Source organism: Mustela nivalis (assembly GCF_964662115.1).
Source record: "Mustela nivalis genome assembly, chromosome: 7".
NCBI lineage: Eukaryota > Metazoa > Chordata > Mammalia > Carnivora > Mustelidae > Mustela > Mustela nivalis.
In genome coordinates, this window is record NC_139026.1 from 130,187,982 (window position 1) to 130,207,285 (window position 19,304).

At 40.2% G+C, this 19,304-nt stretch overlaps 1 protein-coding gene across 26 annotated transcripts in view; it reads left to right on the top strand.

Moving 5' to 3' along the window:
* Nucleotides 1-19,304, top strand: part of MLLT10 (MLLT10 histone lysine methyltransferase DOT1L cofactor) — a 236,449-nt gene that overhangs the window by 10,128 nt on the left and 207,017 nt on the right. For 2 of the 26 annotated variants that reach the window (XM_082742096.1, XM_082742095.1), the window contains exon 1: nt 13,442-13,625. The exons of the other annotated variants lie outside the window; for them this stretch is intronic. The gene's annotated coding sequence lies outside the window, so the exon portion shown is untranslated. Of the gene's footprint in view, nt 1-13,441; nt 13,626-19,304 lie in introns of those variants that run through there. 26 annotated transcript variants of the gene reach the window in all.

Here is a 19,304-nt window from a genome sequence, read left to right on the forward strand (position 1 = left end):
AAGGTATACAGTGTAATGATTTGATTATATATATATGTATGTGTATATGTATATTGCAATATGATTACTAAAAGATTAGTTAACATCCATTCGCACGTAGTTACAAACTTCTTTTTTTTTTTTTTTTAAAGATTTTATTAATTTCAGAGAGTGAGCGAGAGCTAGAGAGAGCAGGAACAGGGCTGGGTTGTTTGCGTGCATGGGGAGGAGGGAGAGAGGGAGAGGGAGAACCAGGCTACCCCCTGAGCAGGGACCCCAATGCGGGGCTTGATCTCAGGACTGTGGGATCATGACCTGTGCCAAAGGCAGATGCTTAACTAACTGAGCCACCCAAGCGCCCCTGTAGTTTTCTTTTCTTTTGATTAGAACTTTAAAGATTCACTCTTAGGGCATCTGGTTGGCTCAGTTGGTAGAGTATAGGACTCTTAATCTCAGGGTTGTGAGTTTAATCCCCATGTTAGGTATAAAGCTTACTTAAAAACACATGTACACAGAACTTTAAAAAGATTTACTCTTAATAGCTTTCATATACACAATACAGTATTATTAATTATAGTCACCATGCTATATATTCCATTCCCAGAGCTTAGTGTATAAGTGGAAGGTTTTTTACCTTTTGATAGACCACCTCATGCCCTTTCCCGACCCATCATCCCCTGCCTTTCGCATCCGTCACTCTATTTTCTGTTTCTATGACACTGGTTCTTTGAGATTCCTTATCTAAGTGAGGTCATATAGAACAGATGGCCCCCTGACTTAGGATTTTTTGACTTTACAGTGGTGTGAAAGCAGTATGTATTCAGTAGAATGCATATTTCAAACCCTCTATTTTGATTTTTTCCCAGACTAGTGATATGCAGTATATTTGTGATGCTGGGCCGCAGCAGCTAGCCAGTGCTGCCAGTTAGCTGCCAGTTATTATTAACATGAATAAAATTTTGTTCAACTCAGTTTTTTACCTTGCTGCTTTATGGGTCATTTCCTTTTTTAAAATTTTTACACAGTTCTAGGGTCCCCTCCAGTGTTTATCTAGTAAGTAGTAAGCAAGCTATGTTTGTCTTTTTGTGTCTAAGAATATTATTATTTTGCTCTCTTCTATGCTAGTTTGAGTTCTAGAGTCATTGTTGTTTTTCTGTAAGTAAAGATTTTATTCTAGTTTGTCTTCTGGTATCTAATTGTGATAAATAGAGAATCTGTTGACATAGTGCTTATCCTGCTTCAGAGTTGATTGGCTTTTTCATTCTGTGGACTCAGTTTTTTTTTTTTTTTTCATCTTGGAAAATTTTCTTCTCTTCAAGTGTCACCGCATTTAATTTTTTTCTGGAATTATTACCTAGGTATGTGCTTTGGATTCTTGTTATTTTCTTCATATCTTATATTATTTTTTAAATTAAAAAAAGATTTTATTTATTTGAGAGGGAGAGTGAATGAGAGAGACTTCGTGCACACGCAAGAGCAGGGAGAGGGAGAAGCAGACTCCTGCTGAGCAGGGAACCTGACTTTAGGCTCCATCCTTGGATGCTGGGATCAGGACTTGAGCTGAATGCAAATACTTAATGGACTAAGCTACTCAGGGGCCCCTCTTTGTGTCTTTTAATTTCTCTTTCATATTTTCTCTTTAATTTCTTTTTCATATTTTCTCTCTCTCATTTTTATCTCTCCATTATGGATAATCTCTTTAGTTCTGTCTTGAGATTTATGCTTATTGTTAACCCAGTCAGTGAATTTCTTTTCTGAGTGAATCATGTCTACAATATGTATTGTATTTTTCATTTTGCCTTTTTTTATTTTAAAGATGTTATTTATTTGACAGAGGGAGACACAAGCAGGGGGATTGGGAGAGGGAGAAGCAGGCTTCCCGCCGAGCAGAGAGCCCCATGCGGGGCTCAATACCAGGACCAAGGGATCATGACCTAAGCTGAAGGCAGATGCTTAATGAATGAGCCACCCAGGTGCCCTGCCTTTTTTTCCATAATATTTTGCTGTTGTTGCTTTATGGATGATATTCCTTTATTATTTGAACATTTAAAAACGTAATTTATTTTGGGGACACCTGGTTGGGGTCACTTGGTGGAGCATGCAGTTCTTGATCTCACAGTCATGAGTTCAAGTTCCACATTGGTCATAGAGCTTACTAAAAACAACTTATTTTATTTTTTAATTTTGTTTGTTTATTTACTATTTTTAAGATTTTATTTATTTGACAGAGATCACAAGTAGGCAGAGAGGCAGGCAGAGAAAGGGTAGGAGGAAGCAGGCTCCCCGCTGAGCAGAGAGCCTGATGCAGGGCTGGATCCCAGGACCCTGGGATCATGACCTGAGCTGAAGGCAGAGGCTTAACCACTGAGTCACCCAGGCACCCCTAAAAATAACTAATTTTAATACTACTCAGAGATTTTAGAATTCTTTGTTTTGTTTGTTAAGTATGGTGGTGTAGGGATCTTCATATACTTTGTAATTTTTGGTTGTGAACTAATTCTCAGGAGTTGCTGTCTTCTGTGGATTCCTTTTCTGCTAGGAGCACAGTAAAGATGTAACTGTGGGGAGTTTATGCATTGCTGTCTTTGAAGAACCATGTTTGGCCCCTAACAAAGACGAGATTACAGTAGCTTCTGCAAATCAGGAATTTACAGATTTATGAATTCTTTAATTTAAAAGGAGCTCAGAAGGCTTTTTAAAGCCTTTTTTGACAACTCTGTGATATCATTAGGGACCAGGCTTTATTTGCACTCCTACTATGCCAACCTTAGCATATGGTTTTCATTTTCAGGGGTGGCCCATAGTCAGAGCATGGCAGCTAGAACTGTAGTCATTGTGACCTGCAGAAAGAAGTTCCAGGTAGAAGAGGGGGATGGTAAAGTTAAAAAGTGATTTTCTTCCCAGCTGACTTCTTTTCTTGTTTTCCTGAAGTCCCAGTCAATACATTTTGCTTAATTTTGTTGGCTTTTCGTTGTTAGACTTCAAAATATGGGTCAGTTGAAGAACTGAATAAAATGGGCATTTTGTTAGGACGGAAGAACTGTAGAATGGTTTTGGGGTTGGTAACCAGACTCTGTCAGAGTTTGCCTACTGGGGTTCACTGCTCCAGAGTAATTTTTTAACATTGTTTCTTGACTGGAATCTGGTATCCTTTAGATAATGGATTTTTGGGTACCACACACTCTCAGCATCAACTGAGTTTCTGGTTTTTCTAGAGTGACCCCTCTACTGATGTTCAGAACCAGCATCTCACTTCAGTGCACCTTCTCTAGTCTTACCAGTCTAGGCCCTGTTTTTCTTTTTTCTTTCTTTCTTTTTTTTTTTTTAAAGATTTTACTTATTTATTTTTAAGATTTTATTTATTTATTTGACAGACAGAGATCACAAGTAGGCAGAGAGGCAAGCAGAGAAAGAGAGGAGGAAGCCGACTCCCTGCAGAGCAGAGAGCCCAACATGGGGCTCGAACCTAGGACCCCGGGGATCATGACCTGAGGGCAGAGGTTTTTAACCCACTGAGCCACCCAGGTGCCCCAAGATTTTACTTATTTATTTGACAGAGATCACAAGTAGGCAGAGAGGCAGGCAGAGAGAGAGAGGAGGAAGCAGGCTCCCTGCCGAGCAGAGAGCCCGATGTGGGCTTGTACCCACGACCTGGGATCATGACCTGAGCCAAAGGCAGAGGCTTTAACCCAGGTGCCCCCTAGGCCGTTTTTCTATGATAGATTCATTCCCCTTTGGTTGTTTAATAGGCCTTTAGCAGTTCTTGTCCTTGTGCAGGGAACCCAGTTAGAACTTCTTTTGTGTGTGTGTGTGTGTCTAGGGTCTGTGCTAGTGTCATAGTCAATTCCAGTCTCTGAGGTATATAATAGGTCAGGTATCTTCATTTACTGCGTTGGCTTCAACTAATACTCATTTTTTTAGCTTTTATTTTCTTTCTTTCTTGTTTTTTTTAAACATTTTATTTATTCATTTGACAGACAGAGATCACAAGTAGGCAGAGAGGCAGGCAGAGAGAGGAGGAAGCAGGCTCCCCGCTGAGCAGAGAACCCGATGCGGAGCTCAATCCTAGGACCCTGGGGTCATGACCTGAGCCAAAGGCAGAGGCTTTAACCCACTGAGCCACCCAGGAACCTCAGCTTTTCTTTTTTATTTCTGGTACTGGAGATTAACCTTTATCTACATAATTAAAAATTGTTTTCAGATTTACATATCTTTGATTTCTGAGTGCAAGAAGACAATTGCAGTTTTAAAATTTCATATATATAATTAAAAGCTTGTATACTTTATTTTTTTATTTTCTTTTTAAAGATTTTATTTATTTATTTGATAGAGATCACAAACAGGCAGAGAGGCAGGGAAGCAGGCTCCCTGCCAAGCAGAGAGCCCGATGTGGGGCTCGATCCCAGGACCCTGGGACCATGACCCGAGCTGAAGGCAGAGGCTTTAACCTACTGAGCCACCCAGGCGCCCCTAAAAAGTTTTTATTTATTTATTTGACAGAGAAAGAGACAGCGAGAGCAGGAACACATGCATGGACACAGAGAGGCAGGCAGAAAGAGAGGGGGAAGCAGGCTCCCCACCGAGAGTTGGGCTCAATCCCAGGACTCTGAGATCATGACCTGAACCCAAGGCAGAGGCTTAACCCAGTGAGCCACCCAGGTGCCCCAAAAGAGGTGTTTTTATTTATTTATTTATTTATTTATTTATTTTTAAATTTATTTGTCAGAGAGCGCGAGCGAAAGTGAGCACAGGCAGACAGAGTGGAAGGCAGAGTCAGAGGGAGAAGCAGGCTCCCTGCGGAGCAAGGAGCCCGATGTGGGACTCACTCGATCCCAGGATGCTGGGATCATGACCTGAGCCGAAGGCAGCTGCTTAACCAACTGAGCCACCCAGGCGTCCCAAAAGAGGTGTTTTTAGAAAGTTAACAGAGTTAGTGCTTATCACCATAGATAAAATAGTAAATGGTCAGTTCCTGTTGTCTCTCTTGATTCTTATTTACTATGAGAAAAGCCTAGCATAATGTCTGACATGAAGTAGGTGCTTAACACTTGTTTTATCCTTTTCTAACCTGTCTATGCAACTAGTAAGAGAAATGAAATCATAGGAATATTTAGATACCTTGCCCAGCATATGGTATCTATTTATTCCTTTTTTTTTTTAAGATTTTATTTATTTATTTGACAGACAGGGATCACAAGTAGGCAAAGAGAGAGGGAAAGCAGGCTCCCTGCTGAGCAGAGAGCCGGATGTAGGGCTTGATTCTAGGACCCTGAGATCCTGACCTGAGCCAAAGTCAGAGGCTTAACCCACTGAGCCACCCAGGCACCCCTTTTTTTTTAAGTTTAGATTTAATTTCTTTTTTTTTAGGATTTATTTTCCATGTTTATTAAAGTAATAAATGCATAGTCAAAGTCAGGTGTTACCGAAAACTTCTCACACAAAGCAAACAGTACTTTGCTGTTTGGCTCTTGAAATCTAATCTCATTGCCCAGAAGCAACCTCTTTTGGCTGCTCCTTCTGGTGTTTACTTCCTTATTTCTAAAAAGAAAGTGTAAGCAGCTATTGTTTTCTTTTCTTTTCTTTCTTTCTTTTTTTTTTTTTTTAAAGATTTTATTTATTTTATTTGACAGAGATTACAGGTAGGCAGAGAGGCAGGCAGAGAGAGAGAGAGGAAGAAGCAGGCTCCTTGCTGAACAGAGCGCGTGATACAGGGGCTTGATCCCAGGACTCTGGGATTATGACCTGAGATGAAGGCAGAGGCTTTAACCCCCACTGAGCCACCCAGGCGCCCTAGCAGCTATTGTTTTCTAAAGTATATTTTTAAAAAATTTAAAGATTTTATTAGAGAGGAAGATCGCTCATATGCATGTGCTCAGGCAGGGGTGGGGGGAAGAGGGAGGGGAAGAAGCAGGCTCCCCACTGAGCAGAGAGCCAGCATGGAGCTTGATCCCGGGACCCTGAGATTATGACCTGAGCCAAAGACAAAGACAGACACTTGAGCAGCTGAGTCACCTAGGCGCCCCTGAAGTTTCTTTTTCTTTTTCTTTCTTTCTTTTTTAAAAGATTTTATTTATTTATTTGAGAGACAGAAGAGTGCGCACAAGAGGAGAGAGGGTTCGAAGGAGAAGCAATGAGCAGGGAGCCCGAAGTGGGCCTCAATCTCAGTGTCCCAGGATCATGACTTGAGCCAAAGGCAGATGCCCAACGGACTGAGCCACCCAGGTGCCCTGAAGTTTATTTTTCTTAGTAATCTCCAAACCCCTCATTGGGTTTGAACTCTCATATCAGGATTAAGAGTTGTGTGCTCTGGGATGCCTAGGTGGCTCAGTCATTAGGGGTCTGCCTTCAGCTCCGGTCATGATCCCAGGCTCCTGTGTGTCTGTGTCAGGCTCCTCTCAGCAGGGAGTCCACTTCTCCCTCTCCTACCCGCCCCTTCTGTGTTCTCTCTTTCGCTGTCTCTGTCATATAAATAAAATCTTAAAAAAAAAGAGTTGTGTGCTCTGCCAACTGAGCCAGCTAGGTGCCCCTATAAGCAGCTATTCTTGACATATTAGTTTTAGTAGTTGCCTTTTAGTATATCACAAATTTTCATTAAATCACTGGTGTTAAACAGTAATACTTTATTATCTAAATATTTTATTTGTCAGCCAAAAGTCTCCTGATTTTTTTTTATTTCCTTGGGATTAGTAATGGTCTTATATTTTCATTTTCCTTATATTGTTTCTTTAGATGCTTTTTTACTTTTTATTTTTATTTTTTAAAAAAGATTTTATTTATTTATTTATTTGTCAGAGAGCAAGAGAGAGAGGGTGCACTAGTGCACAAGCAGGCAGAGCAGCAGGCAGAGGTGGAGGGAGAAGCAGGCTCCCTGCCGAGCAAGGAGCCCGATGAGGGACTCGATCCCAGGACCCTGGGATCATGACCTGAGCTGGAGGCAACGGCTTAACCGACTGAGCCACCCACGCGCCCCTAGATGCTTTTCAAAAAGATTTATTTTTTAAGACTTTATTTGTCAGAGAGAGAGGGAGTGAAAGCACAAGCAGGGGGAGTAGCAGGCTGAGGGAGAAGCATGCTCCCTGCTGAGCAAGGAGCTCAATGAGGAACTTGATGCCAGCCCTGTCTATGATCTGACCTGAACCAAAGGCAGATGTTTAACAAATTGAGCCACCCAGGTGTCCTCTTATGTCCTTTATTTAAGGTTAAATCTTCCTATATACTCCAGTTGCTTTTTCATATAATCTTTCAAATGATTAATGATGTAGGTAGTCTGTTAGTAAAATTTTCCATGAGTTCACTTTTCCTTTTCCTCTCTTCTCTACGCTCTTTCCATCTTCTTCCCTTTTCCTTCTCTCCTTCCCTCCCCCTCCTCTTGTCTCCCCTTCTGCTGCCTCCTCTCTCTACTCCACTTTTCCCTCTTCCTCCTTTCCTTTTTAACTAGTAGATCTTCTGGGTACCATCTTCCTGCTGTCATCTGTGCTGGTTTCTTTTTAGGCGGGATCTTTCCTTCACTATCATCTTAGGAGTTTATTTCTTGCTTATTTTGGATCCTGTTTTATAATGCTTCATCCTCCCTGTTGCTGCATCTTTAATGGTCTGTTTTCTTGTTTTAGTGGGCACCTCTAGTAGCTTCATAGGAAATGGTGTGTAAGAAATAATTTTTTAATGTTTTTACATGTTTGATAAAATTGGTAGCTTTTACCATCTTGATTGATAGCTTGGCTAAATACAGAATTCTTGGTTGGAAACCATTTTATTTTTTCTTTTTTTAAGGTTTTATTTATTCATTTGAGACAGAGAGATACAGAGAGAAAGCATAAGCAGGGGGATAGGCAGAGGTAGAGGGAGAAACAGACTCCCTGCTTAGCTGGTAGCCTGATACTAGATTCAGTCCCAGGACCTGGAGATCATGACCTGAGTCAAAGTCAGACACTTACCTGAGCCACCCTCTTTTTTTTTTTTTTTTTTTTAATTTTATTTATTTTTTTTTGCGAGACAGAGCATGCATTGGGGGGGAAGGGGCAGTGGGAGAAGGAGAAGTACGCTCTCCACTGAGTGGGGAACCCAGTGCTTAACTCCATCCTAGGGCCCTGGGATCATGACCTGAGCCAAAGATAAACCCTTAATTGACTGAGCCACCCAGGGGCCCCTGGAAATAATTTTCATTCAGAATTTTGGTAATTTGCTTTTTAGGTTCAGTGTTTCTGTTTGAGATCCAGTAAAGTTCTCATTTCTAATACCTTGTATTAGAAATGTGATTGTTTTCTCTGGATTTTTTTTTTTTTTTTAAATCCAGGTTATTTCTGTATTTTTCATGGTATTCAGTGGCCCTTTTGATTTGGTAAATCATGTTAGGGAACACAAGTTCAGTTAATGATAACAGTTTTCTTGAAGGATTTCTTTGATGATTTGCTCTGTTCTGTTTTTCTTTTTCTGTATGTTTTTTTATTTGGTTATTGAATCTTTGAACTAATTTTCCAATTTTTAATATTTTTTGTTTAAATTACCTTTTTTCCCCCTATTTTCTGAGGCAGTTCCTTACTTTGTTTTCTAACCCTTCCCTTAAATTTTTCTTTCCTTTTTATTTATTTATTTTAAAGATTTTATGTATTTATTTGACAGAGAGAAACAGGGAGAGAGGGAACACAAGTAGTGAGAGTGAGAGAGGGAGAAGCAGGGTTCCCGCTGAGCAGGGAGCCTAATGTGGCGCTAGATCGCAGAATCCTGGGATCATGACCTGAGCCGAAGGCAGATGCTTAATGACTGAGCCACCCAGGCGCCCCTTCACTTAATTTTCTAGGGTGCATTATACTTGTCATTTCCAAGGGCTCCTTTATACTCTCTGTTCTTTATTAACTTTCTTTTTTTTTTTTTTTTTAAAGATTATTTATTTATTTATTTGACAGAGATCACAAGTAGACAGAGAGGCAGGCAGAAAGAGGAGGAAGCAGGCTCCCTGCTAAGCAGAGACCCTGATGTGGGGCTCGATTCCGGGACCCTGAGATCATGACCTGAGTCGAAGGCAGAGGCTTTAACCCACTGAGCCACCCAGGCGCCCCTCTCCCTGTTCTTATTTCTTCTGTTTTTATTTCTTGGATGTAGTATTTATTTATTTATTTTTAAAATTGAAGTGTAGTTGACACACAGCGTTACATTAGTTTTAGGTGTACAACATAGTGATTCCACAATTCTCTATGGTATGCTATGCTCACCACAAATATAGCTATCGTCTGTCACTGTATAATACTATTACCACACAATAACTGACCGTGTTCCTTATGCTGTGCCTTTTCATCCCTGCGACTTAATTCATTCTGTAACTGGAAGTCTGTACCTTCTACTCCCTTGTCACCCATGTTGCCCATTCCCTCAGGCAACCACCAGTTTTCTGTATTTATGGGTCTGTTTTTATTTTCTTTGTTCTTTCATTTGTTGTGTTTAGATCCCAACATACAAACAAAATTATGTAGTATTTGTCTTTCTCTGACTTAGATTACTTAGCGTAATACTTTCTAGATCCATCCCTGTTTTTGCAAATGGCAGGGTCTCTCTTTATTTTTTTTTTTAAATTGCTCAGTTATTCTTCATTGTGTGTGTATGTGTGTGTACACACACTGCATGTTCTTTATTCATGGACACTTGAATCACTTCTGTATCTTGGTTATTGTAAATAATGCTGCAATAAACATAAAGGTGCATATATTTTTTTGGATTCGTGTTTTCATTTTCTCTTGATAAAATAGTCAGTGGTGGAATTATTAGATCATATGGTAATCTGTTTTGTTTTTTAAATTTTATTTACTTATTAGAGAGAGAGTACATGTACAAGTTGGGGGAAGAATAAAGGGGGAGAGAGAATCTTAAGCAAATTACCCTCTGAGTGTGGAGCCTGATGCAGGGCTTGGTCTCCTGACTGTGATATTGTGACCTGAACTAAAGTCAGGAGTCGGATGCCGGGTGCCCTGTGTTAATCTGTTTTTAATTTTTGAGGAATTTTCATTTTGTTTTCCACAGTGTAGGCACCAATTTATTCCACCAACAGTGCACAGGTGTTCCTTTTATGCCATATCCTTCCCAGCACTTGTTATTTCTTATGTTTTTGATACTAGCCATTTTGACTAGTGTAAAGTGATATCTCATTGTGGTTTTAATTTACACTTAATTAAATTTACATTTAATGATGAGTGATTTAGAGCGTCTTTTCATGTATGTGTTGACCATCTGTGTGTCTTATTTGGAAAAATATTTCAGGTACTCATTTTTCTTTTTCAAGGTTTTATTAAATTAGGGGCACCTGGGTGGCTCAGTGGGTTAAAGCCTCTGACTTCGGCTAAGGTCATGATCCCAGAGTCCTGGGATTGAGCCCCACATCGGGCTCTCTTGTCAGCAGGGAGCCTGCTTCCCTCTCTCTCTCTGCCTACTTGTGATCTCTCTCTCTGTAAAATAAATAATTAAACCTTAAAAAAAAGATTTTATTAAATTATTTTTTTATTTTTTTATAAATATATAATATATTATTAGCCCCAGTGGTCTGTGAATCTCCAGGTTTACATACTTCACAGCACTCACCATAGAACATCAAGATTTTATTTTTAAGTAATCTCTGTATCCTGTGTGTGGCTCGAACTCATGACCCTGATATCAAGAGTCACTTGCTCCACTGCTTGAACCACTCAGGTTCCTCAGCTCTAGTCTTTTTTTTTCCTGCTCACTTTTTAATTGGGTATTTTGGTGTTGCGTTGTAGAAGTTGTTGTTGTTATTGTTGTTGTTGTTCTTCTTCTTAAAATTTTGTATATCTCTTTTATTTTCTATTTTTTTAAGTTGGCTCCACATTCAACATGGGCCTTAAACTCATGACCCTGAGGTTAAGGGTCACATGCTCTACCTACTGAGCCAGCCATGTGCCCCTATTCTTTAAATATTTTGGATATTAATCCTTTATCAATAAGCTATATCATTTGCAGATATTTTCTCCCATTCAGTGGGTTGCCTTTTCATTTTGTTGCGGTTTTCCTTTGCTGTGTAAAAGTGTTTTATTTTGATGTAGTCCAGAGATTTATTTTTGCTTATGTTTCTCTTGCCTGAGGAGGAATATCTAGAAAAATGTTTGTCTGGCTGATGTCAGAGATGTTAACTGCCAGTGTTTTCTTCAGAGTTTTCTGGTTTCACATCTCACATTTAGGTCTTTAATCCATTTTGGGTTTATTTTTGTGTGTGACTAAGAAAGCGGTCCAGTTTTGTTCTTTTGCATATAGCTGTCCAGTTTCCCCAGCACCATTTGTTGAAGAGAATGTCTTTTTCCCATAGTATATACTTTCTTCTTTTGTTGTAGATTAATTGACCATAAAAGCTTGGAGTTATTTCTGTGCTCTCTCTTCAGTTCCATTGATCTGTTTGCCTGCTTTTGTACCAGGACCATACTGTATTGATTATTACAGCATTGTATGTCTTTAAATCTGGGATTGTGATGCCTTCAGCTTTGGTTTTTTTTTCTCAAGATTGCTTTGGCCATTTGGAGTCTTTTGTGGTTCCATACAAATTTTAGTTTTATAATAGTTATGTGAAACCTGTTGCTGTTTTGTTAGGGATTGTAGCCTGCTTTGAGTAGTAAGGATACTTAACAATATTGGTTTTTCCATTCTATGAGTAAGGAATGTTTTTTGGATGCAGTTTTTCTCTTCACTGAGGATATTAATCAGAAGGGTTTTTTTTTTTTTTTTTTTAATTTTGTTTCAGTTTTCTGAAGTTTTTGTCTGCTACTAGGACTCTTCCTCAGAATTCCTTTGTATCATTGTCTTGGTCTGTCTTGTTAGAGACCTTGTTTAAAAATGTGGTGACTCTCAGACACCTATTTGAATTTTTTTTTTTTTTTAAAGATTTTATTTATTTATTTGACAGAGATCACAAGCAGGCAGAGAGGCAGGCAGAGAGAGAGAGGAGGAAGCAGGCTCCCCGCTGAGCAGAGAGCCCGACGAGGGGCTCGATCCCAGGACCCCGAGATCATGACCCGAGCCGAAGGCAGCGGCTTAACCCACTGAGCCACCCAGGCGCCCCACCTATTTGAATTTAAGATAGACTACTCATGAGTTGATTGAAAACTGTGTGTGTGTGGGCAGAGATTGTTGCTGATTAGCTTCCTTATAGGTGATCTAACTGGATTCTTGTATTAGGAGACCATCAGCTGGTTAACTGAATGAGAGGGAAATCTTCCAGTCATATGTTTGGGATTGACTAGCCTGGTTATTCAATATCCTTTGAGCCATGTTTGCTGGAATTTCACGATTTACAGTTAGATTTTCCGTTAATTCTTCTTTTTCTGGTATGGTACACCTTTTCTTAGCTGTTCCTGGTATTCCCAAGCCCAGGTTTCCTCATTTACCCTTTCTGCAGTTTTCCAGGATAGGGGTAGTTGTGAAGGAGATGAATGGGAAGTTCATTTGTTTTTCAGAGTGTATTCCGTCTCTTATTTTTAGCTTCCCCTGAGCCTATTCCTTTTGGATACATGTACTACCACCTGTGATGTGTGACTCCCTACCCTGATGCCTGGTACCTAAAGTTCCTCTAGTTGTTGCCGTATATTCCAAGATACATTGCTTTTGGGCTTATCGTACTACAATAACCTTTTCTGATTTGTTAAGTCATTTACTACTAATCTCCTTTCTAGCTTCTGAAGTTTTATAGCTGTTGTCTTCTCTTAAGTTCTTTTTCTGTTTGTAGCTTTATGGAGATCTAGGAGGGGGGGAGCAGGTAGTTTTTAAGTGGAATTCACTATCTGTGCCTGTGATATGGTCTTTTACCATTTCTTCCAGGCTCTTGTTTTGCGGTTTAGTGTGTTGCTTCTTCTTGATTTTTCCCCCCCCTACTCCACACACATTTTTGAATTTTCCTGTGGATTCTGCTTTCCCTGTACGTTTTTCACCTTTCATTTTTTGTCTTTTCTCTTTTACTAGCAAGCTTCCTGGAAGAATAAAGCTGTAGTTGACAATTCCACTTTAGTTGTCTATTATAGTCTAGCCTCTTAGTGGTGCATAATGATTATGATACAACTTAGTTGTCATTTTAAGCAATAGCATATGGAATCTGCATTTGCTAAACTATTCTCATCATGGACACTTGTCCATTTTGTCTCTCAGTGACCCTTATATAGAAGTCCATGTATAAGAAATTCTTTTAATAATTTAGCTTCAGGAAAATTGACTCCCTTGAGGATTCTGGTATATTTCCTCCTTTTTGATAGCTCCTGGATACACATTCTGTTTTTCTTTTTGTCCTGGCTACCAGCCAGCCCAGAACCAAATCTGGTCTTTAGTTATATCAGTAGTATTAATCTGATTATTAGTATATTTGTTTCTTCCTCCTCCTCCTGTGGGGTTTAGGACTTCACCTCTTATCTCTGTTTCTCTGCGTGTTGATTTCATTCTCTCATACTACAGACTCACTACTTCATGAGGCTGGAACCATGACTGCTGGCAGCTCTTGGCTCTCATCTTCCCAGCCCCTTCTACCAGAAGAAGGGGCTCTCTTGAAGAATCCTGGGAAGGACTCTGATTGGCCTGTCTTGGATCATGTACCCATCATCCCTGTGGCTGGAGTGGGGAGGGTACTGTGAATGGCAACCCTCACTAGAACTACATAGTTGGAGTCAGGGGTAAGAGCAGTTTCCCTATATCAGGGGGATGTCCTTCATACTGGCTTTCAATGTTCATTTTTTAACTTTTTGTTGTTAAAATACAGGTTGTTTTTCTGTAGGCTGCCTCAGATCATTTTCTGAAAAAAGTTTGGGGATAAATAAGTGGGTAAGATGTCACAAACTCTTGTTTATTCACCTTTGATACCATTACATTGGCTCTTAAGTCCACAACTATTGATTTTGCTGTTAACTTCAAATGGGCAAATCCAAAATTTTTTCAGTTTTCATTCTATTTGATCCACTTTCAGCATTTAAAACTGTGATCACTCCATTGCTCTGGGATCAGTAGTGCCATTGCAAAAACTGTGATCACTCCATTGCAGCTCTCTCTTCTCATGACATTTGGGACGTTACTTTCTTTTCTTACCTCTTTAAACACTTCCTTTGGTTTCCTGTTTGGCATTACTTCCTTACTTCTTCAAAATTTAAGTTACATGATTGCTTTTCTGGCTTATTTATTTGATAAACTTACCATGTGAAAACTTAATGATACACGCTGGGGATCTTTTAAGCATCAATATCACCTGAACAGTTTTATTCTAACCTTCAGATTCATATTTGCAGTTACCTTTGGATATCTCTATTTAGGTATCCTAGGCATCTTAAATTAGATTTCTCTACCACTGTAGTCACTGGCATAATTTAAGCTTTAATTTTTTTGTCTAGATTATTTTTTTCCCATTTTATTTCTTTTCAGTGTTCCAAAATTCATTGTTTATGCACCATACCCACTGCTCCATGCAATATGTGCCCTCTATAATACCCACCACTAGGCTCACCCATCTCACTCCCTCCCCTCCAAAACCCTCAGTTTGTTTCTCAGAGTCCACAGTCTCTCATGGTTTGTCTTCCCCTCTGATTTCCTCCAACTCACTTCTCTCCATCTCCCCATGTCCTCTGTGTTAAGCCTTATGCTCCACAAGTAAGTGAAACCATATGATACTTTTGTTTAGATATTATAACAGCTTAATTTATTTAGTTTTTGGTAAGGTGATATATTGACATGTTTCAAAAAGTATAAAAAGATAAACAGTGGGGCTCCTGGGTGGCTCATTTGGTTAAGCGTCTGCCTTTGGCTCAGGTCATGATCTCAGAGTCCTAGGTCAAGCTCCATGTCAGGCACTCTGCTCAGCAGGGAGTCTGCTGCTCCATCTCTCAGCAACACCCTCCCCCCCAATTTGTGCTCTTTCTTAAGTAAATAAACACAGTCTTCAAAAAAAAAAAAAAAAAAAAAGATAAACAGTAGGTGTGCCTGGCTGGCTCAGTTTGTGGCACAAAAGACTCTAGATCTTAGGGTTGTGAGGTCAAGCCCCACATTAGAAATTACTTAAAAATAAAATCTTTTTTTTTTTAATTATTATTTTTTTTAAATAAAATCTTTGAAAAAACAAAACAAAAGATAGTGAAAGCTTTTCCTCCTAAACCTCTTATTGCTTAGGTTTGCTACCAAACTTCCCATTGTTACTATTTTTTTATTCATTTTCTTAGTTTATATATATATATGCTTTACATATATAGACTTGTTTTTATTCCTTTTTTATAAAATGTAGCACATTACGTATACTTATGTAAACTTCTCCTCTCTCTCTCTTTCTCCCTCTTTCTTTCAAGATTTTATTTATTTGATGAGGAGGCAGAGGGAGAGAAGCAGGCTTCTTTCTGAGCATGGAGCCCGATATGGGGCTCAATCCCAGGACCCTGACCTGGGTCATGACCTGAGCAGAAGGCAGATGCTTAACAGACTGAGCTACCCCACGTGCCCCTCCCTTTGCTTTTTTACTTCTCTTCTTTTCAGTACAGTCCACCTCTGTTTCAAGATTCTCCTCTCTCTTGGGGTACCTGGGTGGCTCAGTGGGTTAAAGCCTCTGCCTTCAGCTCAGGTCATGATCCCAGGGTCCTGGGATCGAGCCCTGCATTGGGCTCTCTGCTCAGCAGGGAGCCTGCTTCCTCCTCTCTCTCTGCCTGTCTCTCTGCCTACTTGTGATCTCTGTCTGTCAAATAAATAAGTAAAAATCTTAAAAAAAAAAAGATTCTCTCTTTTCACAAAGCAAATGTGAAAAAGAAAAGCGAATGTGGTTGCCATTTCCAGTTTCCTATAGTTTCTTTCTTTCTTTTTTTTTTTTTAAGATTTTATTTTTTGGGGTGACTTGGTGGCTCAGTGGGTTAATCTGCTGCCTTTGGCTCAGGTCATGATCCCAGGGTCCTGGGATCGAGTCCCACATCGGGCTCTCTGCTCAGCAGGGAGCCTGCTTCTCTCCCCCCCCCTCTGCTGCCTCTTCGCCTACTTGTGATCTCTGTCAAATAAATAAATAAAATCTTAAAAAAAAAGATTTTATTTCTTTGACAGAGACAGTAAGAGATGAAATACCAGCAAGGGGAGTGGTAATGGCAGACGGAGAAGCCAGCTTCCCACTGATCAGGGAGCCTGATGCAGGGCTCCATCCTAGGACCCTGGGATTGTGACCTGAGCTGAAGGCATTTGCTTAACTACTGAGCCACCCAGGCACCCCTCCTATAGTGTTTCTTTCTTTCTTTCTTTTTTTTTTTTTTAATAAAGATTTTTATTTATTTATTTGTGAGAGAGAGACAGTGAGAGCATGAGCGAGGAGAAGATCAGAGGGAGAAGCAGACTCCTGGAGCTGGGAGCCCGATGTGGGACTCGATCCGGGGACTCCGGGATCATGACCTGAGTTGAAGGCAGTCGCCCAACCAACTGAGCCACCCAGGCGTCCCTCCTATAGTGTTTCTTTTTTTTTTTTTTTCTCCTTTAGTGTTTCTTTCTTTCTTTCTTTTTTTTTTTTTTTTAAAGATTTTATTTATTTATTTGAGAGAGAGACAGTGAGAAAGAGCATGAGCAAGGAGAAAGTCAGAGGGAGAAGCAGACTCCCCGTGGAGCTGGGAGCCCGATGCGGGACTCGATCCCGGGACTCCGGGATCATGACCTGAGCCAAAGGCAGTTGTCCAACCCAACTGAGCCACCCCGGGGTCCCTTTTTTTTTTTTTTTTTAAGATTTTATTTATTTATTAATAAATAAATAAAGAGAGAGACTGTGAGAGAGAGCATGAGAGGCGAGAAGGTCAGAGGGAGAAGCAGACTCCCCATGGAGCTGGGAGCCGGATGTGGGACTTGATCCTGGGACTCCGGGACCGTGACCTGAGCCAAAGGCAGTTGCTTAACCAACTGAGCCACCCAGGCGCCCTCCTTTAGTGTTTAACTGTTGGTGGAAGAAGACTTTCTTTTTTGGTCTGTAGTATTTTTTTTTTTAAGATTTTATTTATTTATTTGACAGAGAGATCACAAATAGGCTGAGAGGCAGGCAGAGAGAGAAGGGGAAGCAGGTTCCCTGCTGAGCAGAGAGCCCAGTGTGGGGCTTGATATCAGGACCCTGAGATCATGACCCAAGCTGAAGGCAGAGGCTTAACCCACTGAGCCACCCAGGTGCCCCTGGTCCATAGTATTTTTACTAAAAGGATTGTATTTTAAATGTAGTGATCCAAAGGGGCATGTGTACCCGAATGTTTATAGCAACAGTGTGCACAATAGTCAAACTATGGAAAGAACTAGATGTCCATCAACAGATGAATGGGTAAAGAAGATGTGGTATATATATACAATGGAATACTCTATAGCCATCTAAAAAACGGAAGTCTTGACATTTGCAGCGACATGGATGGGACTAGAGGGTATTATGCTAAACGAAATAAGTCCATCACAGAAAGATGATTATCATATGATCTCTCTGATATGAGGAATTTGAGAGACAGGGAGACAAACCATAAGATACTCTTAATCTCAGGACACAAACTGAGGGCTGCTGGGGTGTGTGGGGGAGGGGTGGGGTGGCTGGGTGGGTGATGTACATTGGAGAGGGTGTGTGCTATGGTGAGTGTTGTGAATTGTGTAAGACTGATGAGTCACAAATCTGTACCCCCGAAACAAATAATACATTATATGTTAATAAAAAAGAATAAAAGGATTGTATTATATGCTTACACTTTTTAAAAAAAAATAATCTCTCCCCAACATGGGGTATGAACTCACAACCCCAAGTTGCATGCTCTATCGACTTAGCCAGTCAGGCACCCCTGATACTTTTAATTTATGCATGGAGTATGGCTGGCTCCAGTGTCCCTATCCCCAGCAGTAAGAAAAGTCTGGGGGCTCCTGGCTAGCTCGGTTGGTAGAGTATTGCAATTCTTGATCTCAGGATTGTGAGCTTGAGCCCCACATTGGCACAGAGTTTACTTAAAAGAAAAACTACTTTTGCATTTATGCAGTAGGACCAGAAAGTTACGGTGTTACGGGGTACTTGGCTGGCTTGATTGAAAGATCAAGCAACTCTTGATTTTGGGGTCATGAGTTCGAGCCCCACATTGGGTGTAGAGATTACTTAAACAGACTAAAAAAAGAAAAAGTGATGGTGTTGTTCCAAACCAATTAGAGATTACAGCTGCCCTAACAAGATGTAAAACTTCTTTCTCTGTTTTGTATTGTCCCTATCTCTCTTTTTTTTCCCCCTAAGGATTTTATTTATTTGTTTAACAGCGAGAGAGATCACAAGTAGGCAGAGAGGCAGGGAGGCAGGCTCCCCGCTGAGCAGAGAGCTCGATGTGGGGCTCTATCCTAGGATCCTGAGATCTTGACCTGAGCCGAAGGCAGAGGCTTTAACCCACTGAGCCACCCAGGTGCCCCACGTCCCTATCTCTCTTATTAGTCACTTTCTCTACTCTGTCCTTTACATAGCTATGGGCAGACAAATAACTTCAAAAGATGACTTCCTATGTGTTATTTTCAGTTGCCATCAGTGCTTTTCTGTTCTCTGAGTCCCAAAGTACAAAGTATTATTCTCTGTCTTAAGAAAGTTTGCTCTGATTTTTGTATACTAAGTGCAGGCATGCTTATTTTTGGATTATTGGGTAAAGGAAGATAAGTAGAGAAAATCCATAATTTCACCCAGAGACAGTCAGGCAGTATAGTAGTAAGGTTAAAATCACAGGCTTGGAATGAGATGGACTAGATCTTTGGGCAAGTTTATCTTCTAAGCCTCAGTTTCCTCCTCTGTAGAATAGCATGAAGCTCTATTTATGTGCCAGGTACTGTCAGGTGCTTTATATGAAGGATTATATTATTTTACTCTCTCAACAGGACAATGAAATAGGTACTGTTTATATGTCATGTCTTTAAATGATGAGGCAGCTTGGGACCTAGAGAGGTTTATTAATTCGTTCAGTGAATACACCAGGTTTTGAACCTTGGTCACTCCAGAAATGATGGTTTTAAGTGTTATGTTACACTACAGATTCTAGTTCAAGCCAGTGATCAGAAATGTTAAATGTATGTATATGTGATTATCTTTATCTCGATATTATTTTAGAACAGAAGAAAATTGAGATAACATCAGTGTGGTAAGATTAGGAAACACAGATGACCCTTGAGCAGTGGATTTGAGTTGTCTGGGTCTACTTATACTTAAATTTTTTAATTTTATTTTTTACTTTTTTAAAAAAGATCTTATTGATTTATTTGACGGATAGTGAGCACAAGTAGAAAGAGCAGCAGGCAGAGGGAGAGGGAGAAGCAGCCTATCCGCGGGTCAGGGAGCCTGATGTGGGACTCGATCCCGGGACCCTGGGATT